A 19,605-nucleotide genomic window follows, 5' to 3' on the forward strand; every position below is an offset into this window, starting at 1 on the left:
CACCCCATCTAACATCCCATCACAGGCCATTGGGCCTATTTACCATGAATATTTAAAGATCAATTAATTAATCTATGAATCTATGTACCACTGGTTCAGAAAGTACAGTAGGTGTTAGTTGTGTGTGCTACAGTAAAGGGTGCAGAACTGTTTCTACTATAACTCCCCTCACATGCTCATAATGAGGGCGGCACGGAGAGGGGAAGAAAGAAATTTGTTCACCAATGAGGAGTCTTTCCTAAGAGAGTGTGGTGGTCTAAACCTTTTTATTATTATTTTTTTGGCAGAGTTTCAGCTTTAACTTAAAAAAAAAAAAAAGAAGAAGGTTCTAGCCCTCACCATAGCAAATTTAATTTTCCAAAAGTGAAATGAGTACTGTTTTCTTAAGTCTGCAGACAGACGGCTCTAGTGCCATTGCTACTGCTCACAGCTTTGTTAAGGTTCTGAAGAAAAGTCAACAAGGTTTGCTGGTGTTATGCAGAACCTCATGGTTATCAGAAAAACTGTCAAAAATGATGTCAATTTCACAGCCCCACTAAGCAAAGATAGGTGCAACACAAGGTACTGGAGTTTATGGCAAAGACCAGCCTCAAAAAGAAGCACAGACAGAAAGGTGGCATAGCCCCCTCAGTAGTTAGGATGATCTGGGGATAATTGGTTTTAGAAAATCCCCTCAAGCTACTTTTTAAATTCAGGGTGAGTTAAAACCCACACTTCCCCTAAATTCTTACCTGTAAGAATCTTAATATATAAAAAGCATTGCCTATCCATAATGCACTCATTACAAATTTCTTCCTTACTATTTTTCCATTTAAAAAAAAAACCTACCAATCAAATTAGATACAAAAAGACCAGCAACAAAGCAATATAGAGGACTGAAGTAACATATTTAGGAGTCAGAAAATTCCACTTACTAAGGTTCATCAGCCAACACTGTTCAGCCAAGTTCATTTTTTTAAATGGCATTTTTCTGTTCCTCTTTTACTCCTCTGCATGAATCCATAATACAAGATATGCAGCATATGCAAAGTGGCCAAATTCACATTGCTGGAACCACCTTAATTTTTGGATTTATTTTGATTATGAAATCATCATAATATTGATCTTCCAACATTAAGTTTAATGTAATGGTATTTTTGCATTTAATAGATGCAACATCTAAGTCAAATGTGTTAAGGCATATTGTGGCAAACGTGCTGAGGCATTCTCTACCAACTCTACCTTTCCACAACTGAGATTACTCAGTAAACAGACTTCATAAAGAAAAATCAATGTATATATTATCCATTTGCATAAACCCAGAGTAACAATAAAACTCTTAAGTAACATTTCTAATCAGTTATCAGATGATCCTATAGTCGTTATGAGTATGTGTTGTCTTAACTATTCAGTAGGGAGTTCAAACCTGTATACAGCAATTATCTTAAACACAGCAGATGAACAAGGGGATGCCTACCATGTGAAAGCTATTAATTCCACACAACATATGGGTTGCTAGCAAAGCAGATATTCTCAAGGTCAAGAGCACAAAAATCACCTCCAACACACATTTTCCAAGCCTCACAGAGAATTCAGTATTTTTCTCCCAAATACTACTTTCCAACTTCAGTATCAATAGCCTGTGAAGAAGTTTCTTGCCAATACCTGCCAAGATATTTTCAAATGTTTAACCAGGTTCCATGCTTTTCATCAAAACTTATTCCACACACTTACTTTGACCACTAGTCCCCTTTTTTAAGACGAGTCTTTATTTCATTGATTTCTCCCTTAGAGAAGGATCCCTTAGTGTGATCACCCATCCCTTATTTTAAGATGTATTAAATGTTTTAAAACTAATATGTACTACTTTAAATGTTAAATTGAAGCTTATGATAATTGTATTACACACTTGAAGGCAATAGATTGTACACTTGAGAGAAGAATGCACAATAAGCTAAATGAAATTATGTTTCTCTAAAATGCCCTTTAAATTCAAGTATTGTCCCTTATTTTTCATGTGGTTTTCCCCTATTTCCATCCAACATAGGTCACCCACTAGAGTAGACAACCTCACAGATAACAGGAAACCAAAAAGAGCACCACTTTTTACACTGCAATGGTTCAAATACATTATCAAAGAATTTTTGTGCACAACCACCAAACTGGTTAACATACGAGTCCATTTAAGACTTCATCTATATCACATCTTACAATTTTATCCTAGCTCAAACTAAGCAGAGTATGAAGTGGCCAGTATTACGGTGCAAAGCCTCCAAGGGAAGCAAGCTGCTACAGTAAATAGTATTAATGATTCAGTATACGGCATGGAGAGCATATGGCAATAGTTATGCCAAGACAACATTAATATAATGCCTCAATATGGAGTTTGAAGGAATTGAATTGCTGGAGATGACACCTTTCAGATAATGTGCAAAAACTAAGTCCTGACTACTTTCAGTTATTGAAAATCCACTGTGCTTTCTGGAAGCATAAATTAATCCAAGCATCCCGGAAAATTCCAATTTAGGTAACTACAATCTCCCTATCTAAATATTACTCATGTAATTCCAATTCAATATGGTCATCTTCACTAAATTGCTGAATATGCAATACTGTGCTATATTGCACTGCAGAGGTGGCGGCATTTCACTTTTGGGCAAACTTATCCAAGGGCTTGTCTACACTAGCACTTTACATGGCTGAAGAATTTTGAGTTTCTTGATAAAATCATCAGAGCCTCCTCTGGTTCTCTGACCCTTGCTACGGGATAGTTATGACTGCTTGGGTGACCAAAATGATGAATTTCCTTGCTCACAAGTGTTTATAATTGAAGACTAATACTTCAAAACCCCCAAACATTTTTTAAAAAACACTAAACATTATTTTAGGGTTTTTAGCTCCGGAGTCATGAAGGACAGGTACTTTTAAACTTTAAAAAATTTCTTGAAGGTTGTCTGGAAATCATTAAGTGCTGTATTTCTTATTGCCCAACAGTTTGTGCTTTCTAGCATGCAACTCAATACATTCCTGGCATCTCAGCAGTGAATTGCTGAAGATACAAGTAGTGATCACTTACTGTAAAACAAAAACACAGCCCAAACTCCCACCACCACCATTTAAGGATAAACCACATTTAAAAAAAAAAAAAAAAAAGGAAATTATAGACAACTTTCAATTGGAAAAGTCAAGACAACAATTAGGACATTCATTAATAATTATTACAGATTCTTATGATATAAACATCTACAGAGACTAGTTGAAGACAACAATTATTTGGAATGGTCTGTTGTCTTTTTTTAAAAAAAACACATAAAAGGTATATGCTTTGAAGACGTCTACCTTAAAGATACTGAAAATGAAAATTTGTGAAGATTTATACTATCTAGTAATGTATTTTACAATACAGAAGTGAAAGATCTGATCATATTTTTCAAACTGTAGGTTTTGAAATGATTACAGTAGCTCAGTTTTAAGAGGCTGCTAAAAAGCTATTCTGACATAGCAAACTGATAGATTTTCCTACAGTTTTAAGTATCTCCCAGGCAAGTGTGATTATAAAATATTTTGGTAAATTATAACTAGGGCCTGTTTGTCATAGTAAATCATTTGAAAATAATCACTGTCTGGTCATGGAAAAAGAGGAAGAGTCACATGCTTATAGCAAGAGGTGCCAAGAGTCAAAGACAACATTGTTTAAAACAAAGTGTCCTTTATTTTGCAATAGAAACCAATAAAAATAATTTACAAATATTTAAAAATCTCTACTCAGTGCCTGGAGGTTCACTCCAGCAGCAGCCAGTAGCACCAGACAGAACACCTGCTACTGCCTCCTTCTTCAGTGCTGCTTCCCTGCATAGTTGGTCTGCAGAAGCCTGGCTGAACGCCATGACTTATCTTTAAAAACACATACATACAAGAAATAAAATTCAGGTCAACTCAATGAAAAACCATCAGCCATAGCTAACTGGCTTCTAAACACAACTACAAAATAAAGAGGTCAGGGAGAGAAAGAGGGAAGCAAATAAATTGTGGGGATTTTTCTCTGTGCCCAACATGTATGTACAAGACTCCTATTTAATCAAACATCCTGTCTCCAGCAGTACCAATACCTAATGCTTCAGAAGAGCTGCCCACAGCCAAAGACAGAGTCTATAATGCATCTCGTCAGTTGAATGGCATTGGCCATGTCTTTTTCCACAAATGTTTACAAGCCTGGGCAAGGTTATTTTAGGAAGAGGACGAGTCTTCCAAAACGCAAAAAAACTGCAGAACTCAAGTATAATAAAAAGAGTGCCCATTTTAGCAGTTAGAAGCCTGTGCATACTATAAATCCAAAATCCAATGCACATCTGATTCACTAAGTTTAGAATGAATATACAGCACTTAGCACAAGGAGATAACCCGATGCTCACTGGGCCTCAATGGACCACTCTAAAACAAATAAAAATTGAAGCACCACCATGTAAAAAGAAAAGCTTGTCATGAGTTTTCTCTTAGAGTAGAAGCCTCACCAAACTCCAGTTGAAGTCAACAGTAAAGACCCCTATTGACTTCAAGGAGAGTCAGATAAAGCCAAAACATCTCCCCATCTCTGCCATAACCTATGCTAATGCTAAAATAACGGAAATTGTAACCCCCCCACCCAAGATTTGTAAGATTTAATTTTTATCTTATACCCTGAAACCATTAAAATCTTATTTTCCTACAACTTTTTTATTCACCCATATAACCAAGTGTAAAGTGGCATTTCCATGAACTTAAGTTTACACCAAGAAAGTCCTAACCTGTCCTGTATTTGCCCAGCTACCAAACAAAATCAGACAAACCTGAGCTGAAGGCTACTTAGCTCAAGGCTACTTAGCTCAACCACTTCTAGTTAGATATAATTGAATTTTAAGCAAATCTGAAGATTAAGTAAAAAAAAGACAACCACAAATCAACATTTCAATGCTAAAACTAATGACTGAAAAACAGCATGGACCAACTAATGATGATCTGTCAACGCATCTTTATATATTAAATATTAGCAATCCTAAAGGATCTTTATATCTTGTAAGATTTGTCAGCCTACACCAGCTAGTATTAAATCGTTTAGTAAAATTACAAAGTAGTATTGACTTACATCAGTGCATCAACATTTGTTCAATAACATGATTTAAAAACAAAAATATTGACAAAGTTAGCCTGTTCTTAATGCATAGTCTAAGACAGTATATATCAAACATATTAGAGTGTCCAACATACTGGAATCCAAAAGTTCTGTTAACTTAAAACTTAAAAAAAAAAAAAAAAAAAATTCTTGATTCCAGAAGTACATCATTTTTCTGATATCCGGTAGTCTGGACTCTGGGTTTCTTGCTGTTCATGAAAACTGAGGGCTAAAAGGTAACTGCAAGTGTGTTAATCAGCAGTCCCTTTTTGAATCTCCAGACGTGAATTATTCAGTGAGCCTGAGAAACAATCAAAATATTTATTATATGTTGGGAAATGGAACAAGTGCTTCCCTGACTACACTGCATCAAGTGTTAAGAGTTTTTAGGGGACATAAAAAACAACCTCTGAAGAATACTAGATAAGATGCTATTCTTTTTGCTGACTGTGTATTTCCTATGGTGGACACACTTACTACATCTTCTCTGCAGAGGAGGCCTGATGCTTGGCAGACCAATAGGTGGAAAACAGAAGGAAGACAGAAGGCTCTGGAATTATGACTCAATTGTTGTGATTTATGCTAGGAATTTTCAAAAGTAATAATCGTCTTAACTGAGACATATACTCAATAAAATACTATGAACTTTAGCTGTGTATACAAATGGAGACTCAATATTGCTGTCTGCTCAACGACATAGCCCTGCTTTCTAACTTTAATGATAACACACATTTGTTTTGTCTGTGTGTGTACACCTACACATTCTGAGGAAGAACATGAAACCACCACATTGCCTTGTTTAGTAAATGATGTACACTGCATTAGATTTAGGAGGACTTGAGGATATTTTCACTGAAGGATGCAACATGGCCACATCTGCCACAATTTAAGACTTGATTATGTGGTTCTCCTAGACTGAAAGATTCTAAGGATGTGTGTTTAATAGTACAGTAAAGCTGAAAGTGAAGAAAGTTACATATAACTGTATTATTACTAGTTTGGTTTGTTTTTACTCAGGGCTCCCCATAATTATGTTTTGAAGGCTTCTAACCACAGGAAATAGAAATGCTTATTTGAAACTATTCTTCCTATACAATCTAGTTAGACTAGTCCTACACACACTGCAAGTGGGTTTGGTTCATTTACAGTATTTATGCCACCATTCTGGATGTTTTTACCTCCTATGCTTAGTGTACATTACCTTTGTCTATTGAAGAGCTTAAATAAAATGAGATATTTGTAAATGATGCCTGACATAAAACACTTAACACTGGTCTTATGTTTTTAAACAGATAAAAAGCAAAACTAAAACAAAAAAAAGTCATTACACAATAATCTTTTACTATTTACATTCATCATGTGTCTGCTAAGGCTCCCAGCGTCTTCCATGTATTGGAAAGCTTAAAAATATTTATCCAACCACCTGAAGAAAAACGTGCCTGAATGTTCTATCAATTTTCTCCATTGTTTTACAAATATTAATTAAAACAAGTAAAGGCAACATTTAGGCCCTGATTCAGCAACACACTTAGCACATGTTTAAGTCCCATTTGCTTCAATGTACATGCAAAAAAAACAAACAAACAAAAAAAGTTAAAAGGACACAATTTGGAACCCACAAAGACAAAAACATTATGCAACGCCTACATTCAAGTCTTTGACCACCACACTCTTCAGTGAAACATTTCACCTAGATGGAGTTGTGAAACCTACAGAGCAAAAGGAAGATTTTTTCCTTCTTTGCACCGCTGTATTTCTGCTTTTTTTAGGATGTTCCCCACATGGACATATCCAACACTCCCGTGCAGCCATCAAGCCTGCAAAAGGTCCTGTCCTAATCCTTCAAGTCGACCTATATGTGAAGACTCAACATCGACTCTGAAGACAGCAGGGCTCTAGGCAGGTGCAGGGCTCAACCTCGGCAGCTGAGTTTACAGGATTGTGACCTAGAAGTAAAGTTCCTCTGGAAAAAGCCACCCATCTATAATTTATCCTAGAACTGGAACTCTGGATAACGACCCCCCATAAATGAACCCCCCCCCCCCAACAACTCTTCTCTCACCCCCCTGTGGGGACATGCATACAACACCTCCTTGCTTTTAATCCAGGTTCCACTCCCTCCTCCCCTCCCAGGGCAACCACGCCAGGAGCACCCCGCGAGCCAAACACCCCTGTGACACCCAACCAAGGCCACGCCGTTTCCCACAGACCAAACACAAAGGTGCTGCGCGGGAGGGGAGAACGGGCCGCGAGGCACCGCTACCCCTGGGCTCTACCGGGCGGCACAACCCTGCCGGGGAACAACAAAGGGCAGCAGGCAGAGGGTTAACGAAATCGCTGCAGGGCCGCGGCTCTGCCGGCCCTCCCAGGTCTCTCCCCGCGCCCCGCCAGCGGAGCCAGGCTTTACCTGCCCTTCTCTGGGCAGGACACGCCAGGTTCGCCCCCCGAGCCAGGCCCCGCTCCCCAGGGTCGCCAGCTGCCCCTTCCCCGGGTATCCCCGAGGCCCCCTTCCCCAGCCCGGGCGGCTGCAGGGCGCGGACGGATGGTAGCAGCTCCCGACGCAGCATCCCTGGGAACCAGGCAGCGGAGCCGCCGCAGCCGCCGCGGCCTATGGGGAGGGCCGGCAGGGGAGGCGGGGGGCTCCCGAGACCGACAAAGCGCAGCCAGCCGCCGCCGCCCGCCCGGGGGCCGGGCCGGGGCACACGAAGCGGCCGGCGGCACTCACCGGGTGGGGGGTCCGAGCTCCGAGGGGGGTGGGGGGGGGGCTGTTATTATTTTAAATAACCGAGGCTGCGGCTCCCGCAGAAAATTCCCTGGCCGGCTCCCCCGCTGCGGCCCGGCGGGCCCCGCGCTCGGCCGCCGCTGCTGCTTCTTCTACGCCCCGCTGGCCTCTCTCCCTCATCAGGAGCGGGCCGGGCCGAGTGGACGCGCCAGGAGCCGCCGGGGCCGCTCCCCGGAGCTGCCGGTGGCCATTTTAATCCGCCTCCGCTTCCCGAGTGCCCGGCTCCCAGCGCTGCCTCCTCCCGCCGCTCCGCCTCCCGCCTGGATCCCTCCCTCCGTCCCCCCGCCTCTCTCCTCCCCGCGCCGGAGCCCTCCCTGACCCCGCTCCAGTCCCACAGCGCCGGGGCTCTCCCAGCGCCGTCTGGGCGCGGGCCACCTGCCCCCGCCTCACTTCTCTCTCCTTCCCGCTCCCGCGGCCGGCTTCGGGAGAGCTCGGCAGGCGCCCGCTGCAGCCCGGAGACCGCCCCGCTCGGAGGGCTCGCCACGGCATTGGTTTCGGGTGCCCCTTCCCCGCCAGGCTACTTACTGCTCCTGGGGGCGTCGAACTGCGCCGCAGCCCCTCAGCCACCCGGCCCTTGCCTCACGCCTTTCGCGGGGGCACCCCCGAGCGCTGCTCTGCAGCCAGCCCGAGCCTGGCACAGCAACCGAATCAGCCGTTGGGTGACTGCAAAATGGTTGTTGAACGGCCTAGGGAAAGGACTGTGGGAGACGCAGATGTTGCCCTGCCGACCCCCCGCAGCCCAAATCGCCCCTGCTAGCCCTTGCAGGGCGCCCTGGGGCCGTCACGTTGAAAAACACCGCATCAAATTGCTGCAGCAAGGAGGACGGTAAACAGGATCGCTTTCCAGCAGCTCCCACCGACCGAAATACATGCTGCTTTTCCTCAAGGAGGAAGCTAGATGCGCCCTCTTACTGTCGATACTTCGGCTGTAACTCCGTCTGGCGATTTTTATATTTCTCCTGTATCCTCAAGGAGCAGGTTCTGCAACTCGAGCTCATGCACATGGGCGCTTTTGAGCTGAGACATCCCGCAGCTGTTGAGGAACGGATGTGAAAGAGATAGAACTGGAGGTACTCCACCTCGAGCAGAAACACCCTCTCTACAAAGCTTAAGCAGCAGTGCCTTTTCCTTAAGCAAGAGGAAAATGAAAATAGGGGCTTCCCCTAGACATACCATTATTGCATATCCAATTGATAAGAACTGTATTTGGCACACTAAGTAGTGAAAATAATTAGCTGAATATTTTTAAAATTTGATCTTTACACATGACAAGGTTAGAACTGTATCAGCTTTAGTACCATGCTTCTTTCTACATACTGATCTATGACATTTTAATACTTAAATTTTTATTCTGGTAAAAGTATGAGGACAGAGGAAAACTGGTTTCTGAGAGGACAGCAGCTTTAGTTACTTTCATAGTGAAACTACCTGGCAGTACTTAAGAGAAATAGACAACTGAAACAGACATGAAATTAATAACCAAAGTTTCAGGTCTAAAGAACAGACAGACCCTCTCACTTACCAGTTATTGGTCAATGAAGAAAATTTAAGTCAAATTTGAGAAATTTGTTTAGCTAGTGAAAGGGAGAGAAGAAATAAAAGCAAAGAGGATACCTATAAAACAAAAACAATGCAGGAACAAGCCCCAGTTTAACTTTGACTTAAAATAGTCCACCAATAAAAGGTGAAGCTTTTGAATTTTCTGTAAAAGCAAGTGAATCTTAATTTTAAGAAAAATATCAATTGAACATGATTAATGTTACACACAAAAATAAATGTCCTATTTCTACATTGTAGGGAGAAAACGGGAGAAAACGTTATGCCTGAGAAACTCCCATTAATCATACTTCAGTGTTATTTAGTATTTTCATGATTAAGGGGTAGGATCCTGCCAGGTTCCATGCAGGGAAGTGAGAATTTTTAAGTGGGACAAGGCAGAAACTCTTATTAGTGCTCAGCTACCTGCAAGGCCTGAGGAATAGCTACAACATTAGGCCCTGTTTCAATCATTCAGGTGCTCCATTTATTAAGTATAGTTCCTAAGCAGGTACATTTATTGCACAGGGGGTACATGTCCATACCCCATCTCAAGTCACTTGAGAAATCTGGCACTAACAGCTCAGCTTGTATTGAATCACCTAAGTAATAGACTTTCAGAAGTGCTCAGCTCCCAACTCTCAGTTTTCCCTCTGTGGAAGCTCTTCTGAAAGGCAGATGTTATTTAGGCTACTAAATAGGAGCTGGGCTCTTTGGAAAATGTCTCCGCCTGCTCAGGCTGCCATGAACAGCATGTACTATGCTATTGTATACCCTGCTGCTATCCAGCCAAATCCTGATTCCATTAAAGGCAGAGGTGAAATTCCAAAGAGCAGGAACAGGTTCTTGAGCATCACCAAAGTGATCCTCACTACATATCCACTAGATCTACAACATGGAAGCCTGTCTTTGCTAGGAGACTATTTCTATCAGAGAATTCATCTGCCAGAATCCCTGCTCTCAGTGTTCTGGCAGAAGCAAACTTTGGCTCTAAATCAGGAGAATAGACTGGCCAATGCTTTAGTTTCTTACGCAGAATACAATTCCCTCACTGATCTCTTACAATACTTGCATCTCTCCTCATTTAGACCCAAGAGCAGTAAGCATACTAATAAAAAGTTGCACAGTATGTTTATCATTTTTATCCTATGGCAATTTAAATATAAGCAGTGACAGAAAGCACTGTGTGAGATTAGACACAGGTTTTCTCAGCTGAAGAAAATGTCTACTACCACTGCCTCAGCACTTTCCCATTGCAAACTACTTGTTTTAAACTTGACAAGTGAGCGGATCTCTATTTCCTAATAGCTACATCTCTCCACTCCTTAGATGTTAAAAGTAAAAAGCATTTCATTTTGTAGTGGAAACAAGAGTGAGGTCTTAGCCACTGATAGCAAGGGATGTATGGTCAGACACATGTATAAGTAAGGCAATTGTGAAATGTTATAAAATGGAATGCACTGAAAAAGGGGAAAAAAAACTATGAGGGAACAAAACCAGGAAGAGTGATTTTTTGTTTGATGCAACAAAGTGGGCATTTAGGCCAGCTGCTGGCTAGTTCAAGCGATGGCTTTATACTGCTGTCTCCTAAGTGGAGCATGTACACATGGCAAACATTGGTTTTAACTTGCACCTACATCCAATGCACGATCACACTGAAGACAGTTCCCCTCAATTATAGTCCTGATCAGAAGAGACAGAAAGTCTGTTCCTATTGAAGAAAACAGAACTACTGATTTCATCACTGGGAACAAGCCCATAATTTGAGGAAGGGAGCTTTGTGAAGGTCTGCACATGTATGTTACTCTTGTTACACAAGTCATGTTTAAAAATTTCCCCCCTAAAAGTTAGAATTTCTACAGCTATTTTCCCCTACTGTACGTCCCCATTATCTAAGTTTATTAACAAAAGGGAGTCAGAGCACCAGCTACAATTCAATGCTTTTTGGAATAAAAATATTCAAAAAAGTAGGCTTAGAGAAAAATAATTTATGCCTATTGTGGTCAAAGTGCAAGGTAACGTGTATATTACACTGTAGCAAAAGTTTATTAACGAAACAAGTCTTAGTTCTATCACAGATGTGCTTAAAGATAGTTTCATCTTTTCAGACATACATGAATATCAATTTCTTTCCCAGCCAACTTCAGGATACAAAAATCAAGTATAGCAGCACCAACTCTGTGAAATACTCTTGTCTGAATAGGTCAGATACAAATAAAGCTGAACAAGCACACAAAACTCTCCAGAGAACAGTGGGAGTTGCATGGACAATTTATACACCAGTATAACAGTGCTACTGCATTCACAATGTGTTGTTTTACTCTCCTTTCTATGTAATGCTCTATTAATAATATTCCTATTTATAGTTCTGGTATTTTGGTGAATTGTCACAACTCTAAAATAGTTAGCTGAAAGGGTCCTGTTGAGTGGTACCAGACAATTTCTTTCCCATCACCTCAAATCTCCTTTCTCTTACAGAGCTCATTATGACTAACTGCTTATCTTTTTCAATTTAGGGTAATTAAAGTACTATAATTAGAGAAAAGAAGGTATTTCCAATAACAGTTTTTCCCCTTTACAAAGCAATTCTGCACAAGGGATTGCATTCATCTTCTTAAAAAAAATACCATCATAATGTAATTTTAAAATTCTTTGCCCATTTACTACCACCACCTTAAAGTTTAAGAAAGAACCAGTCCTCTTGTCTAATCAGATGCAATTCACATCAGTGTCACTGGGAATTTTGCCTTTTAAGTCACATTTATGTTTGCAATGTTGACTTGCAGTGCTTCATGTGGTTTAGTCAGTGAAACTAGAGCAGTCTGGATCTCATACATTAGCTATATTGCTGTGTTGGCATTCCCAAAACTTCAGGAAAATTGCATTTTGAAAAAATGCTAAGTTTTAAAAAAGTCATTCGAGTATTTATGGTAGGGTGAATGGCAATGACTCCTAAATGTAAGTTGCTTAACACTTTCTGTTGTAAAGGATTCCTGTGATTTTTTCTTTATGAAGCTCTCTCACCATAATTGTTTACAGACAGCCTTTGATATTTAGCTGGGGGGAAATCTGTCTTTGTGCCATGAAATTCCAAACAGATTTGGCCGAAATATTAAAATAATTTCCTTCTCACCTGTGTACCTCAGGAAAGCCTTGGCAGCCTGCCAAAGTCGCTCAACACTCAGACCAAACTCATGCTATTACAGGACACTACACTGGGAGCACCAGGAAACTGCTAGAGCAGCAGGGGGATGGGAGGAGGAACAGGGGGACATAGAGCTGCTCCACCACTAGCAACCCAACTCCACTTTGGGTAATTAGTCTTCTGTTGCCAGCTAATGTTAGCCCCATAGCTCAAGTAGTACTTGCTGAAGGGTCAGAGCTCAAACCCTGCTCATGATTTATGGGTAGAAGTTGTTCCAGTTGTACATGAAAGAAAAAAAAGCTGAAAGGAGAAAAAATCTGTTAGCAACTCTTGGAAAATGATAAAAACAAAAAACTGTTCAAAAAAGTTGTTTGGGCTGCAAAGTCAAGCAGTCAAGATTTAGGAAAGGCCAAATTTACAGTGGCCCATGCCACTGCCCCTTGTGCATATTATTCTGCCTCTTGTGCATATACGATATGATTCTGTCTTTAATTAAATGATCATATACTATTGTTTCCACAGACCCCTGCATCTGTCAGTTAACACAGTGGATGCACAAAGGGGAAAAATTAAGATTGCACTGGCAACTGCAAATCTTTCCTTTCCTAACATTCACATGCTTGACTTTGCCACATAAATAACTCTTAATAACCTTTGTGTATAATATTCTTATAGAGCAAAATTGTGGCCTTACTGGCATTAATCCAAACCTACTCAAGTCAATACTGAGTATTGACTATAGGATTTTAGAATCAATAGGCTAATTTACTTAAGGGAATAATTTGAGTCATGTGAGTTTAACAAAGGAAAAGAAACACCTTACTTTGGATTTAAACCATACCCCACAGTGGCAACGTCTATCAATGGCATATTCTTTTAAAGTTGTGGACACGTAACCATATAAAATGGTTTCCCCCTCAAAGAGTAAAATTCTTTATACTGCACAAAATTCTGATGATCCTTACTATGGAGATTGAACTCAAGACTAATGGTCAATAAATTTTAAAAAATTGAAATAATTAATTGTTCATAGAAACCAAGAAATTGTAAAGAAGAGATCCTGTATGTATCCGTTTTGTCTCTTTTGGGGGACACTCATTGTTACTCAACAGGCAGCAGTAAAAACAAACTAGAAAAAAAACCCACCAAAACTATACTTGATACTGAATTTAGATGACAACGGAAAAGACTAGATATACAGTGAGAGCCTTCAGAAGCACATACTAAAGCAAATGGTCCACTTAGGCCTCAATCCTGTATTTTGTACACAGGCATTACTCCCATTGCCTCCAAAAGGGAGTTATATCTTAGAAGAGTTCAAGCTCTGAATGAGGTAGAATACTGCCATCTGCTGCCTAGACAGAAAATGTGATGTCTGCATGAGTTTGATGTACATCCATGCTCAATTTTAAAAGCCAGTGATTTCCAATATGCAGTGTAATTGTAGCGGTGTTGGCCCCAGGTTATTAGAGAAGAGCTCTGTGTGGTTCAAAAACTTGTCTCTCTCACCAACAGAAGTTGGTCCAATAAAAGATATTACCTCACCCACCTTGTCTTTTTGGAAAGGGATCCCATAAAACAATTTTCTTAAGAACAACTTCACTAAGCAGCCAGAATTCATAAGATGCACAGACTCCATAAATAAGTCACCTACAAGGTAGTTTTTGACTTCTCAAGCTGTGATCCTGTTAGCACTGAAACTAAAATAAGGCTAGGTAGAGTCACAGAAAAATCCATAATATTGCAAGAAATTATTTAGTGTCACGCTAACAGTACTAAACCAATGACTCACTATGGTAAGCCAAATTCTGTGGTCCTTAATTGATCAAAATTCCCACTGATGTCAATGGCAGCTTTGCTCAGTGAAAGAGCACAGAGTTTGGTTCAGTGTTAGGTAATGTGTATTTCACTTTGTCCTTAACTATTGTTTAAACCTGTGTATTATGAACCAGCTGTTACGTTCCTCTATTTTAGTGGTGGGTGAAGTGATCTCTCTATAGAAGTACTGTAAACTGAAATTAAGATTGTATTTCAATTTACTGTAAGAGGACATTTGGTCCAAATCTTGATAAATTTTTCTTCTCTGAAAGCTTCTCTGTTTAGCTTTTAAGACTTGTATGAACTTGAAGAAGTTCTACTCAGCTGCTTTTACAGTTAGGTGAGCAAGAATAAAAGTTTCTAGACCAGAAAAAGTATTGGAGACCTGTGAGCACAAATAAATGAAAACATAGACGACTATCATCATATAGTCAACAGCATCCAAGGACACTGAAAGGACCTACAAGCTATATTTTCTACTATGAAAAGGAGTACTTGTGGCACCTTAGAGACTAAACCAGTTTATTTGAGCATGAGCTTTCGTGAGCTACAGCTCACTTCATCGGATGCATAGCATATCGTGGAAACTGCAGAAGACATTATATACACACAGAGACCATGAAACAAAACTTCCTCCCACCTCACTCCCCCGCTGGCAAGTGAGGTGGGAGGAAGTTTTGTTTCATGGTCTCTGTGTGTATATAATGTCTTCTGCAGTTTCCACGATATGCTATGCATCCGATGAAGTGAGCTGTAGCTCACGAAAGCTCATGCTCAAATAAACTGGTTAGTCTCTAAGGTGCCACAAGTACTCCTTTTCTTTTTACGAATACAGACTAACACGGCTGTTACTCTGAAACCTGTCATTTTCTACTATGTAATTCTTCTCTTCGGCTCTAGGGTGCCCCTTTGCACCTGAATGCAGCATTACATAGATCTTTGCCACTGCACCCCTCTCTAGTGATCACTTCCTTAATCTGCAATGGCTGTCTCAGCCTACATCTATAAAAGCCTAAATCCTTTCTGGGATAATACTAACAAGTCCAAAAATAAAGATGCAAACATGTCTTCAAGTTTACAGCCCTTCCACCCTTCCCAGACTTCACTATAAATCCCTGTAAAACTGTAGTGTGCCAGTTAAGCCCTAGTCCAGGGCTTCTCTGCATCAGAGACACCAGTCTTCTCTGGAGGGTCTTTTCAATTAGTCACTCACTCCTAATGACTAAGGAGCATGACTAATTGGGTCCTTTTCGTGGCCTCACAAGCGATGGGGGTGGGAAGTTTAAGCCCCATCACAGAGATAAAGTCAAAAGGTTGAACCAGAAATATGGGGTCAAAGGCAAGAAGAGAAAGACAATAGTGTTTGTCAGGGTTCCCGCCCAACTCTAAGGTACAGATGTGGGAACCCACATGAAAGACCCCCTAATCTTATATTCTACCAGCTCAGGTTAAAAACTTCCCCAAGGCACAAATTCCTTTCCTTGTCCTTGGACAGTGTTGCTGCCACCACCAAGTGATTTACACAAAAATTCAGGAAAGGGTCACTTGGAGTCCCTGTTCCCCCAAAATATTCCTCCAAGCCTCTTTACCCACTTTCCTGGGGAGGCTTGAGAATAATATACCAATCAATTGCCTTTGATGTAAGTACAGACAGACCCTTTATTTTTAGGACACAAAAATTAATCAGGTTCTTAAAAGAAGAACTTTAGTATAAAAAAGTAAAAATCACACCTGCAAAATCAGGATGGAAGATAACTTTATGGGGTAATACAAAGATTTAAAACAAAGAGGACTTCCCTCTGGACTTAGCTTCACAGTTACAAAATAGGAATAAAACTACCTTTTAGCAAAGGGAAAATTCACGAGCTAAAACAAAAGATAATCTAATGCATTTCCCTCCCTCACTTTCAATTTCTGTAATTCTTAGATGGATTATTTCAGGTACCTTTTTAGGAAATGTTGTATCTGCCTGGTCTCTCTCTCTCCATCCAGAAAGGGAACAAATGAAGAGAGCACAAACAAAACCTCCCCTACTTTTGAAAGTATCTTCTTTCCTTATTGGTCCTTCTGGTCAGGTGCCCACTCAGTTATTTGAGCTTCTTAACCCCTTACAGGTAAAGCGACTCAGTACAGCTGCAAGTAGGGATTTTATGCTATCCTTATCTGTATGTTTATGACAGTGGAATTCAAACCACAGATTTCATTGCCACTTGAACACCTTGCCTACTTGAGGTCTTACATCTGATATTTGTGTCCTACAGTGATATCAGGAGTTACACATGAGGGCAGAATATGTCCCTTCTCTATTCCAGTGTAATAGACTCACTGAGGTCTCAATTGCTGAGACAACATTGCTTAATCAGGTAATGACAACTGAAGTTTGTTAGGAAATTAGCCATAATATTCTTTATTGCTAATTGTCATGAAGGAAAATCCATTGATAAGGATTAGGAATGGGTTCCTAGAACACTTCTGTAAGCTTGAGACTTCGGATCAGAGTTATTTGGGGAGTTTTTAAAAAAGTTCCCTTAATTATGAAAGTGCCATGCAATTACAGAGCATAGAGAGAATATGCATTTCAAAAAAAAGTTACAGTAAGTATTGTACAAATAGCACCCTCATCTTAGAAATAATAGCCAAAAAGTTTTCAAACTTCAGTGCCTAAAATTAAGGATCTAAAGATAAGCTTAGGAACCCAGCTAAAAAGTGGCCTTTGCCAACACCATATTCATTAACCAAATTTCAGAGTAACAGCCGTGTTAGTCTGTATTCGTAAAAAGAAAAGGAGTACTTGTGGCACCTTAGAGACTAACCAGTTTATTTGAGCATGAGCTTTCGTGAGCTACAGCTCACTTCATCGGATGCATAGCATATCGTGGAAACTGCAGAAGTGTAGCTCACGAAAGCTCATGCTCAAATAAACTGGTTAGTCTCTAAGGTGCCACAAGTACTCCTTTTCTATTAACCAAATTGTTTGTTTACATAAAGGTCAAGCTTAAGTTCTTCCCAGTTTACACAGTAATAACATATCCCTGATAAAGATCAAATTAAATATTTTTTCTTGCCACCATGTTGTCAAGAGGGAAGAAGAGAGGAACTTAATAAGTTTAATGGTTAAACTAAGTTAATTACATTCTAAGTTAGTCCCTATGTTGTACTGCTATCAAATAATTATTTCTGGCATTTTAAATGAAGAAAAGAGCAAAATAAAGTTTTTCACTGCCTCTGGGGAAACTTACTTATGACCACAATCTCCTACCAAGCTTTACCTAATTTGAAATCGAATAGAAGTTTTAAGTAAATTAATAATTTCCTACCCTTTATACTTGTAATGCAAACATTATGATAGTTGTAAAATTTCTGAAGGGTTTAATTCAGTTATCTTGCACTCTTACCTTACCTTACCTAGCTGTAATAAGGATGGCAAAAAGGGTGAGTGTGCCTGTTGTAGACTGGGCACGCCTGTGTCAGATCAGGTGTTCCTTGTTTGGCCAATTAATGAGGGTTGGGCAGCACCTGGGCCTAAGGACAGGTCAAGGTAGAAAGGGTGAGTGGGTTTTTTTTGTTTGTTTGTTTGTTGTTGTTGGTTTTTTTTTGTTGTTTTTTTTGAGAATACAGTCGGAAGGAGTGGGGAAAAGTAAGATCTGTTTAGAAAAGAAAGTATAAAATGAATAGAAAGCTTGATAGTTGTCTTTTAGGAAAAGTAATGAATTGTTTAGGAAGTCAGTAGAGAGCTTTGTTGGCTGATTGTTCTAAGTTAGTGAATTAGTCCTAGGAAAATGAAAAGGATTGAAGGTTAGGAAACTACTGGAAAGCTAGCCTTGGTCTTTTCTGAGCTGAAGAGTTAGTGCTGGGTGATGGGAACAAGTTCACTTTCAAGCTTCAGCAATGGCAGGAAAGCAGGCACTGTGGCTGGATTTTGCAAACTTTACTCTTATTGAGTAGAGTAGTACCTTACTCCATTAGTGGTGCTATTGAAGTAAGTAGAAGTTTTCCTGGAGCAAGGTACTGACAGGATCTTTGGACTTTAGTCCCCAATTGTTAGGGTGTTTAACAAGAGATCTGACTAAAATTAGTTGTAGCCAAGCTGGTTAATAGAAGACAAACTTGTAAATTTTTAATCTGTCTTGGATACTACCATTTCTCTTGAGGGTTTGGGTGTTTGGGGTTGTTTTTTTTTTCCCCCTCAGTGGAAAAAAGTCTTAGAACAGGGGTGGGCAAATTTTTTGGCCCAAGGGTCACATCTGGGTGTGAAACTGGAGGGCCGGGTAGGGAAGGCTGTGCCTTCCCAAACAGCTTACTCCCTATCCTCCCACTCCTATTTCCCCTGGCCCCCTTAAATCTCCAACCCCCCACTCCTTGTCCCCTAACTGCCCCCCAGGACCTCAACCCCTATCCAACTTCCCCCTGTTCCCTGACTGCCCTGACCCCTATCCTCACCACTGCCCTCTGACAGGCACCCCTGGGACTCCCAAGCCTATCCAATGCCCCCTGTTCCCCATCCCCTGACCGCCCTGAACCTCAGCTCATCCAACTGCCCCCTGCTCTCTGTCCTCTGACGGCCCCCTAGGATCCCTTGCTCCTTATCCAACCTCCCCGCCCCCTTACCATGCTGCTCAGAGTGGCAGGAGCTTGCAGCTGCGTGGCCCAGAGCACTGATGGCATGGCATGCTGAGGCTGTGGAGGAGGGGGAACAGCAGGGGAGGGGCCGGGAGCTCAAGGGCTGGGCAGGACGGTCCCACAGACCGGATGTGGCCCGGAGGCCGTAGTTGACCCACCTTTGTCTTAAAGGTGGAGAATTAAAATTCAGTAACTTCTATTGGATTGTGTCTTTAGGAAATGGTTTAGAAACACAGGCAGGATCCCTTTGGTGGAGGATTGGGGGTGTTAGTCTGAAGTGAGCCATCCAAAAGGATTGCTTTTAATAGATGCAAGTTATTTGCTTATCTAACCGAGCTGCAAATGTCTTTTCTAGGTTAGTTTGAGAGATGTAAAACTAGGTATGTTCAGCCAGTTGGCTTATTTCCATTTTTTGTTAAATTTATTAAACCTTTATTAGGTTGATGAGGAGGAGATGAGATTAGTACCTCTCCATAAAGGCTATGGGAAATGGCAAAGTTTCTGAAATCTTTAGATCCCTCTGAGGCCATGTGAAGGGGTACAGATAGAGGTGTCCACTCCCAGAGAGTAGCGTCA

General features: G+C 40.8%; 1 protein-coding gene across 9 annotated transcripts in view; it reads right to left on the bottom strand.

Moving 5' to 3' along the window:
• The window catches only part of WDFY3 (WD repeat and FYVE domain containing 3), a 296,640-nt gene extending 280,156 nt beyond the window's left edge, over nucleotides 1-16,484 (bottom strand). For 4 of the 9 annotated variants that reach the window (XM_043545052.1, XM_043545053.1, XM_043545048.1 and 1 more), the window contains exon 1: nucleotides 7,854-8,140. The gene's annotated coding sequence lies outside the window, so the exon portion shown is untranslated. Of the gene's footprint in view, nucleotides 1-7,853; nucleotides 8,141-8,300; nucleotides 8,320-8,435; nucleotides 8,911-16,354 lie in introns of those variants that run through there. The other 5 variants (XM_043545054.1, XM_043545049.1, XM_043545050.1 and 2 more) reach the window with 4 other exon arrangements.
• Between the last annotated feature and the right edge of the window lie 3,121 nt (nucleotides 16,485-19,605).

Source organism: Chelonia mydas, chromosome 4 (genome assembly GCF_015237465.2).
Source record: "Chelonia mydas isolate rCheMyd1 chromosome 4, rCheMyd1.pri.v2, whole genome shotgun sequence".
In the NCBI taxonomy this organism is placed as follows: Eukaryota; Metazoa; Chordata; order Testudines; family Cheloniidae; genus Chelonia; species Chelonia mydas.